Source organism: Rhodamnia argentea, chromosome 4 (genome assembly GCF_020921035.1).
Source record: "Rhodamnia argentea isolate NSW1041297 chromosome 4, ASM2092103v1, whole genome shotgun sequence".
Taxonomy (NCBI): Eukaryota; Viridiplantae; Streptophyta; class Magnoliopsida; order Myrtales; family Myrtaceae; genus Rhodamnia; species Rhodamnia argentea.
In genome coordinates, this window is record NC_063153.1 from 20900795 (window position 1) to 20910946 (window position 10152).

Below are 10152 nucleotides of genomic sequence, written 5' to 3' on the forward strand. Positions count from 1 at the left end.
ACCGGGTGGCGGCGGCCTGTGACCGTCGGGGTCGGCCGATGTGCGTAAGAAAAAAGAAAGAAAGAAAAAGTAAAAAGAAAAATAAGGAAAAAAAAACATAAAAAAAATGTAAAAGAAAGAATAGAGGTCTTTCAAATGGGTTGTCTTAAGTGGATTGTAAGTGGGTTCATAATGGATTCATTTATAATCCACTTATTTTGATCTTTTTATTTTGTGACCCATTATGCCGGTCTTCTAAATTTGTTATAATCCATTTATGATCTATTTAAATGCTTGTGGGTTATTAAATGGGTTTTGAACCCATTTTGATAGATCTAGTTGTTGCCGTCTCCACCACTGTTAAATTGTTGGTTGTTTGTCATAGCGTTTCTCGGTAGTTCAACCAGTCGGATTGGTCGGAAGCCATGAAAAGAACGTATTGGAAACCGAAGGGTGCTTTCGCATTTTGGATGGTCGGAAAAACAATCCATTTACAAATGCGGCCCACGATTTGCATGCGACTTTTGTCGCTTTAAACTTGAGTTTAATTCCCTTTCGATGGTTGCAGAAATCAAACTTTTGCTCTTCTTCTTTTTTTTTTTTTTTTTTTGGGGGGTTGAAATGCAACGCGAACAACAGGTCTTACACATTACTTATCAAAAGCTGAGAATTCATCTGAGCAGGTTTCGGATGGGAAGGCAACCCCTGATAATTGCAGCAGATGCAGAGCTCTGCCAAGAGGTTTGTATAAAGAATTGTGATATAGCGCTGGAGGTGTCAAAATGGGTAACGGGTTGAAAACCCGTATTTTAACTCATATTCAATGAGATGGATCAAATATGGTTAGTCAAATTTCAATAAATGAGCTGTTAATGAGCATGAGTTGTAAACTTCAGAGACCCCAAGCGGCCCCTACCGACCCTCACTGGCCTCGCTTAAGAAGTAAAGTGAACAGTAGATCAAAGGTTTCACATTTTAAGAAAGGTAAAAATTGGATTTTTGAGTAAGTTTTTTAAGGGCAAAATAAGCAACAGACTATTTTTCAGTAATGAGGAGGGCCCGTGTTTTCATGAATTATTTATATGGAAAATGGTGCACAAAAATAAGAATAGAAGCTCGATTATTTCACTTAGAGAGATCGATATATGAGAGCCCAAGTTTAAGACCATCGACCTGTCATGATGCAGTTGGACTCATATCCACTAAAACACATGCCTCGATCAAATTAGGATATATTTTCAACCCCCAAAGAAAAGTAAGATATATTACTGCTCCACATTACGGGACATCCCAATGACCGATCTTCTTTCGCTTGACGTACTAACATTTCTCAGATAATTACCCTAAGTTAATGAACAGCCCTTTATTTAGTCTCACAAGGAGAAGAGAGAGTGGAAATGGAATGGACCCTCTTCTCGTGGCCGTGACTCAAAGCTCAAGAAGCACAACACCAATAAGAGTAGATGTAGATGTAGAACAGCTTCTCCTTTGGTCAGAGTTTCCTCACAAGAAGCTCCACTCCAAATTCTGGCTCTGTGACCACCCTCATTACTGGGGGGTGTCGGTACTTGGGTGATATTGACAAGGAGAAGCTGGAGATGATGTGGGCAAGGACGACTTTCAGCTCGGCCATGGCGAAGTTCTGCCCTAGACACTTGCGAGGCCCCACCCCGAAGGGCATGTACCTGTGCGGGAGCTTGCACGCCCCGGTAAGCCCATCTGCTAACCTCCCCGGGTCGAACAGGTCGGCGTCGGGCCCCCAGATCTCGGGGTCGTGGTGGAGGGTCGACACCGCGGTCCAAACGTTGACGCCTTTCAGGACTCGGATCTTCCCAAACTGCATGTCTTCGAGCGCCTCTCTTGCGAAGATGGCCACCGGAGGGTAGAGCCGTAGCGACTCGTAGATAACCATGGTCAACTGCAATCCCCACCGTGAATTCGAACTGGTTAGTCTTTGGTTGTTGACAACGGAAAAAAGTTTTAGTTCTTACCAAGACTTTGTGTGTGTGTGTTGTTGTTGTGAAATAGACGTGTACAAATACCGTGGATTATTTCTTTGCGATGTAGGTCTGACTATATTTAAAAAACGCAAGTTATCGTTTCACATACTCAACTATCAATCTATAATCATCAAGTGCACAGCAACTTGACACATGTTTTGGGTTCCTCGCGGAATCTCATAAACGGAGAAAATGTCAAAAAAATTCTAAGCTTATTGTATAAGTGTCAATTCAGTCATAAACTTCATAATTATGCCAATTTGATATTAAACTTTTTGCATTTGTGTCCATTGAGTCAATCCAGCCAATTTTTACCCGCAAATCGCTGAAGTGGATCTTGTTCCTCTTACGTGGCATGGTCGGGGCTTATGTGCACATTTTTTAAAAATATTTTTCAATAATTATTTATTTTTGTTTTTCTTTTCTTTACTCCTTTTCTATTTATTGAGAGCCAGCTAAGGTCGTTAGCTGAACTTGATCGGCCCCAGGAAAGGGTCTCCGACCCTTGCCGGCACTAGTTGAGGGTGTTGCGGCCCTCGTCGGTGGCTAGCTCGCCGGTTGACCCCTCTTGGCCCTAGCGAGGGCCAATGACCCTCGTCGGCACCGAGCGAAGGTGTCGGTGACCCTCGTTTGTGGTTGGCAAGGGTAGGTCGGTGACCCTCAATAAAAAGAAGAAGAAAAAGTTAAGTTATAAAAAAAAAGAAAAAAGTATTTAAAAAAGTTCACATCGGTGCCGGCCGTGCCACTTAAGGCGGTCGACGTCAATGATTTTCAACCGAAATTGATTGGATGGACTCAATTGGCACAAATGTAAAATATTTATGACTAAATTGACACAATTGAAAGGTGTAAGACCGAATTGGCACCAATGCAATATATTTAGGACTTTTTTTTTTGACACTTTTCTCCTCGTAAATGAGATGCGCCATACATGTGAAACCCCCAAATCCTAATTTTTGGGTGTTAGTAAAGTCTACATTAGTAGTAAATAAGGGAATTGTGACACTGAATACAGTCCTATTTGAATGAATTCCTTAACTCAAAATGACAAATTTGATGTAACTAGAAAAAAATTCACCACAGTTTTATGCATGAGGCAAAGCTTTTCAAATTAAACCGTGTAGGTAGGAAAAAAAATTAGTTGGCTAAATGTTTTCTTTCCCTACATGCCTCGTGTGTGTTCTTACCGTTTTCATCTTGCGAATCACGTCGGCATCGAGAAGTTGGCCACCGCGCATCAATGGCATCACGGTATCACCTCCTCGCGCACCTGGCCTGCCATCCCGGGTTTGATGCCAGCAACATCAATGTCCACGTGGCGACGACAGCGGTCGTCTCGTACCGGGCCAAGTAGATGCTCTTGCAGTTGTCCATGACGAAACGGTCCGTCGCGGCCCCGCATCCCAGTTCGCTGCTGTTCTGAGCGGCTTCGAGTATCACCTGAAGCAGGTCCTTCTCTGAGGCTGCTTCCTTTCGTTCCTTTACTACCTTGAGGATTAAGGACTCAATCTCTCTCTCCAGCTTCCATACTTCCCTGTTGCTCTTGGTTGGCAGGTATCTGGGAGGAATCAACACGCAAGATGGCCAAATCAATCAACAGAAGAGGTTTACTAAGATGGGAAAATTCCAAATAAGGACCCGACGTGTTTTTATTTTCTTAAATAAGAGCCTGAAGTGGTATGTCAATTTCACAAAAGGGCCTGAAGTGGCTATAGCCATTCCATATAAGGGCCTGCCTCGAGATGATGAAAGATACTACTTGAGTTTTCACAAATTGCACGAGAGTCACCTGAAACCAGGGATTGCCCAGGTGAAGCCTAGCTTGGCGACTGCTAGTTCGAGAGCTCCAAGCTTCAAGAAAATCTCTTGTCCCTTGGCATAGTTGCCGCCGAAGCATGCCTTTGCGATCACGTCCCCGGACATGCTCCTCATCTCGCCGTCGATCTTAATTTCAGCAACTCCTCCTCCCTTCTCAACCCTCTCACTCCACGCATTCACCAACGCAACTGAAGACTCCACCATCAAGTTTATCATACCCTACAAAAGAGACTAATTACCGTAAACATTCATTCATTCAGAGAGAGAGAGAGAGAGAGAGAGAGAGAGAGAGAGAGAGAGAGTTTTAAGATCACCTTAACTTTGTCGGCGTTCATCTCAGGAGCAAGAAGCTTTCTCTGGTCAGCCCATTTTGCGCCGTTCGAGTTCACAACGCCTTGTCCGAGTAAAGGACTCGTCGACTTCAGCTGGTAAGAAGACTTTCCAAAGTCCAGCGTAGTGCACGTGCTTATCTCCCTCACTGCATCCCCATCGTACACGTACAGCATCTGTATGTTCGCCATCGAGAACATGTACACACTCCCTACAGAAAAAAAAACAGAACTTTTCGATCAACCGGAAGTAGAACTCGTCGCAACCGAGCACGATATTGGCAACGAATCGATTACCATATTGCTGTCTCCAGCTAGGAATGGGTAGAGCTTGGAGGAGCAGTCGTGCGTTATGGCTTGTTGATCATCTTGTGATGCAAGTTTTGAGGTTGGAGCGGGATGTGATTGATCGTTGTTTATCTCGCCAAGGTTCCCCATGAAAAAAGAACCTGGACGGCCTCGGATGCCTTGCTCCCGGAGCTTCGACCGTAGCCTCTGCGGCCTCCATATGAGCATGTCAAGCGTTCGAATCACGGTACTGACGAACGTGACCACCAAGGCTGTGAAGATGAGTTTCAATACTTGCAGCTCCATCTCTCTCTCTCTCTCTCTATGTGGAGGGCGATGCTTTTCCTCTCCTATTTATAATAGTGAGAGAGTGAGAGAGACTTGTGAGTACTATGGAAACCTTAACATAGTAGGTATGTCTGTTAGCAAACTTTCCTGAGAGAATCAACCGATGTACAGATTCCCTTGGAGGCATAAGTCCTTAACTGGATCGATTGATTGAGGGTTTGCCTACTACACAGGCTGTCTTCATCCCCGGGAGAGATAAGGGGTTCTCGACTTGGGAAAGAGGCGATGATGAGCGGCCTCCTTCTGGATTCCAAAATCAAAAGATAGAGACAAAAGCTAAGGAGATCCTTGTCCGTCAGGTGACCATGCAAGAATAAATTGTTTACATCAAGAGTGTTGGCCGGCCAACCCAAATTTTTATTAATGATTTTTTTTGTCTTTCTCTCTCTCTCTCTCTCTCTCTCTCTCTCTCTCTCTCTTTGGACTTTTAGGTCAAGAGCTACGCCTCCTATCAGCGATTGAGAGGCAGTAGCCGTCAATAGCACAGAAGAAAATAGAAAATAGAAAAAGTGATTCTTCTTTATTAGTGCTCTCAATCTCTTTGTGCTCCGACTTTTATTAGTGCTCTCAATCTCTTTGTGCTCCGACTTTTAAGAGAAGATTATCATTATACTCATACTTTCTTTAAAGTATAGTGGATTCGCAGAGTGCTTCTGTATGGATACGTAGTCCAAATTTGGGTAAGCTTCGATAACAAATTCTTTGATATGTTTTTCTGATTTTGATCTTTTATTATTATATTTTCCGGTGTGGATTATTTGCTTGGGTTACTTTTCAAGAATCGGTGTGCAATTCCTAACAACCGGTATTAGGGCCTGGGTTGACTAATCGAGAACATCGAGGGTTTTCGACAACGTTCGATTGAAAGCAATCGATATGGCAGAAGATAGATCAAAATTGCTAAGTTCGATGGGCAGGATTTTGAAGTTGTAACAAGATAGTTGTCTTGGAAAGTGCGGTTGGATCACATTCTTCGAATGGTGGAAACTCCAAATCAGAGGCTATTGTTATCAAAAAAATTTCTATGCCCCACTCGGGGGCTTGAAACCCGAAATCTTGAAAGTGGATTCGACAATAGAATTATGATGAAAAATTCTTGATCGAAAGGAATTAGGTGCGGCTCTTCTAGGGATCACGAAAGCAACGATCGCAAAAGAAGCCATGGATATTCTTACAAATATAAATGAGAAGCCGTCCACATCAAATCATATATTTCTGCCGAAGAAGCAAGTTCATATGAATTTATCTGACATAGCATATTAATAGTTTCATGCGAGTCACAGGTCGGTTGGAATCCATAGGCATAAATCTGGTATGAAGCTTCCAGTGTTACTATTATTACGTGCTGTTCGAAAAGCTACAACACCGCAGGCGAGGGAGCTTCAAGCACCTTGGAGGATGATTTGACTCTGGAGCAGCACCATGGATGAAGAGATGAGAAGGAAGGTTTCAGGTGGAGATAATTTTTCAGCATCTACATCTTCGATGACACTAATATTGGGGCTCACAATATAACCTAGAGGGGGCTGAATATGTTGTTTCGAAACTTTTTCAACTAATTCGCATATCAAAGATTAATATGAAAAAGATCGAGTGAGCAAATGTTTCACGTGACGATATTCGATTGTGTGCAAATAGAGTAGTGATTTAGAAAAGATTGGCACACTAAATATATAGTAATTCGGCTTATATACCAAGCCTACGTCCACTCCACACAACTAATAACCACAACATGGGCTATAATGCACTAGTAAACTACCTCACAAATTACAAACGGTACGCGAGCTAATTTTTCACACGACGGATTACACTATCTTGATACAACTTCACTACTCAGATATGTACACTTGATTTTGCAAGAATACAAGGCAACAATAGATCATAAGATCTTTTAATAGTTAAGGTTTTCCACTAGAACAAATTCTAGAGCAACTTCATATATTAGATCAATTCGGTTCGGTGCTTCTTGGCCTTCATGATCTTCTCCTTTTATAAGCCTAAGCATTCTATCCATTTGAGCATCCTTGGATGTGAAGCCCGGGAAATTCGGAGTTTGTATATTGCCCGAATTCAATAAAATGAAGAATTATTATTGAATTCTAGTTGGTGAAATTTTGGATCGTAAGGAATTAAGGGACGAATTTTGGACGATTCTCGAAATGTCGTTCGGTTTCGATTGGGTCTCGAAATCGTAGTCACCACGACTTAGGATTCTAATCCTCGCGCCTAGACTTTTTCCGTACCTAGCCTAGCCAGTAAAAATCCAAATTTTATTCCTAATCGGTTGAGCCAAAAATTCGATCGGTCTTGATTTATCAAAAGATCGTTTTGCCCTTGGATATTATGTATACGAGACGAAAAAAATTAATTCTGATGAGACCTGTGGGCCCTACTTGCCATAAATTTCCCCCCACCTACCAGTCAAATCTGGTCAACTCAGCCTCTCTCTCTCTCTCTCTCTCTCCCGTTTGCCTTCCCCCTCTCCTATATTCACGCGAGCAACCTTCCCCTCCCCCCCCAAATCAAGACCATCATCCTCCTCCTTCCTTGGTCTTTGTTGAGTGACCACCACCTCTGACCACCACTTCAGCCCCACACCATTCCACCTGCGTCGATGCACCACCCGCGCCGCCGCAAAACCCCAGAACAGCCCCGGCACCGGACTGCCCTGTTTCGTTGTCTGTGGGTCGCCCGAGCTGCGCCATCCCTTGCCACTGCTCACGACCATCACCGACCTCCTCACCGTTCTTCCTCCGATGCCCCAAGCCGCCGCTCGACCGTTGACGATCGCCGTGAAGCAACATAACCGCCAGAGAGGCCGGCGACCCCTGTTCGGGTTCCGGTGCTCTGTTTCACGCCGAGCCACCATCCCGCGTCTGTCCCGGCCTCCTTCGCCCGCCTCCGCCTATCACCTGCCACCCCGAGCAACCACCACCGACCCTTCATCATCCCCCAAAGTCACCGATAGTCAATCGGAGCCCGTAGAGTCTTGAACTGACCCGGAAACCCCTCCCCTGTTTCGGGTCAAGTCGCTCTGTTTTGACCGAGCTGTTGTTGTCTTGCCTTCGGCCGTCCGCCGGCACCATCGTCGCCACCTACGGCTCCCTCGGAAACCCCTCGATCATGGCCGACCTTTCCCCCGGCCTTGAACCACCCGAAAGCTCCCAAAACTGACCCGACACTCCCCGCCCTACTTTGTTTTTCTCTGATCGGATCATTGTTCATTACCGGCCGTGTCAGTTTCGGCCGGCTCCGGCCATCGGTCGCCATCCCGAGCCCCGTGCCGCCGTCCCGAGGTGTCGCTAAGTCTCTCGGGCCATCTTTGACCAAGTTGGAGCCCGGAGTTTAAATTGGGCCGCGAGTCGCCAATCGTCGTCGCCGAGCCGGGCCGAGTTCATGTTGCTGCCGCTCGAGCTAATTTTATTGTGAGTTAGCCCCTAACTCTTGGTTAGGACGCTAATTGCGTTCGAAATTAGATTAATTAGCTAATTAGGGTGTTTAGGTAGATTAATTACGGTCGGGCTAGATAGAAACGTGGTTTAGGCTAAATGACCGTAATTAGTTAAGATTAGTCAATTAGTTAAGTTGCCTATGGCTAATTGGTGAGTAAAACTGATTGATTGGACCGATTGTGTTGATTGATCGCGAACGAGCGATAAGTTAGAGACGAGTGCGTGATTGGCTATCAATTGAAATTGAAATTGAAATTAATAATTGATCGGCTGCAATTGACTAATTAGTTCATGAATTGTTGGCTATGAATGCTAGATTGACTATTGATTGCCGTGGGGGTCCAATTAAAGGATAATCGCCCCAAATTGCTTGATTTGTCGGTTAATATAATTGCGCATTCATGTGACCACGTATGAGATCAAATTGTATGATTTTGTACGAAAACGGCCTTGGGCCAAGTATTTGAACATGCGAGTATGGGCATTCAACCTAATTCCAAGAAATGAACCGGCTGATTGTCGAAGTGCTTGAGTGGTCACATAATGGGATAATTTCGACGATCATTGTCTTACGGTCAATCGGTCATGGCAATCATTGTCTTCTCGGTTCTGGATGCGTGTTAGCCATTGTCTTCTGGCTGTTCGTTTGCCGGTCACAGCTTGTGATGGGTTGAAACCTTTTAAGGATTCATGTTAACTCCGTGTTGTGTCGACAATCATTATCTTACGGTTGGTCGAGCGGAGTCACATGGACTATCGGAAGCCGTCGCCGGAAGTAAGGGACGATGTCGGGTCCCGCCGGGAGGGCACCAACCGACTAATATGTTGGACCTATTGTTCGGATCTGATAATAAATGGACTACGTGTGGTGTCTTGTACATGCAAGTCTTGTGATGCTTTGCCAATGGGTTGATTGGTTTGTTTGATTATTTGTTGAGTTAAGTCTGCATCACATTATGTGTGGCCTGGAGGGTAAGCTTGCGTGTGATTGAAATATTTGCTCTATGATGACGTGATTGATTGTTAGGATGTACGAGCGAATCAAAGCCCTAGCCGGGCTTAGGCGTTGGCTCAACGAGATTAATTTCTCACACCATCATTGTTAATCATTTTCGGGTAGTGATGGAGCCCGTGGACATTAAGGCGAGGGTCGTTGTATGATTTTTGGGAGTAGATGAGGTTTAACCTTACTCGACCGTGTTTCTTTTTGAGGTCCTAGTGAGCCACTCCGAAGAATGAGGTTGTATATGTTTCTTGTAGCTCAGTAGGGTTAAAATTCATTTACTCTGGCTTTACGAATGAAATTGTCCTTTGTGAATTGAGTGATGATTTTTCTCTTGTACTATCCCACTAATCTTGTTTGTCCGGGAATTGCACGTTTCGCATGCGCCGTAATTTCGTAGGTCGATAGCCTACCTGGGATGCTATCATTCATAACCCGAGGCGAGTAAGGTAGGAATGTCGCGAGCTCAAGAGTCGGGGCGTGACATTAGGGAAGCAAAAGAACTATTGGAGATTGATAGGACATCTTGTCCTCACGTTGAAGCAGCTTTTTTTTCAAGTTAGACTATACTTTCCCAAAATAGGTGCTGAGTCATTGTTCAACGTTGATGACTTTCTGTTGGATTTGGACAGAGCAAAGAACAGTCCCCGAGAAGATAGAAATCTTTCCGTTGGCATTTCCCATCAAGCTTTAGTCACTTCAGCCGATCTTTGTTAAACATCAGCTCGTATGAACTTTAAACACTAATGCCGACCTGATCTTTCAAGTTCTGATATCAAACAATCGGTAATCAGATTTTTTGTGGTCATCAGCAGATGTTTTCATGAAAGTGCTTCAGATCGCACGCAATCTTTACTTGATGGTCATTACGTGATCTTTAGCCATAAATAACAAATATCTACACATCAAAGGTAAATTAATTATCAAAAGATAGT

The 10152-nt window shown here is 44.2% G+C and overlaps 1 pseudogene; it reads right to left on the reverse strand.

Moving 5' to 3' along the window:
* Window positions 1-1395: 1395 nt before the first annotated feature.
* On the reverse strand, window positions 1396-4788 carry LOC115741135 (annotated as a pseudogene).
* Window positions 4789-10152: the final 5364 nt, after the last annotated feature.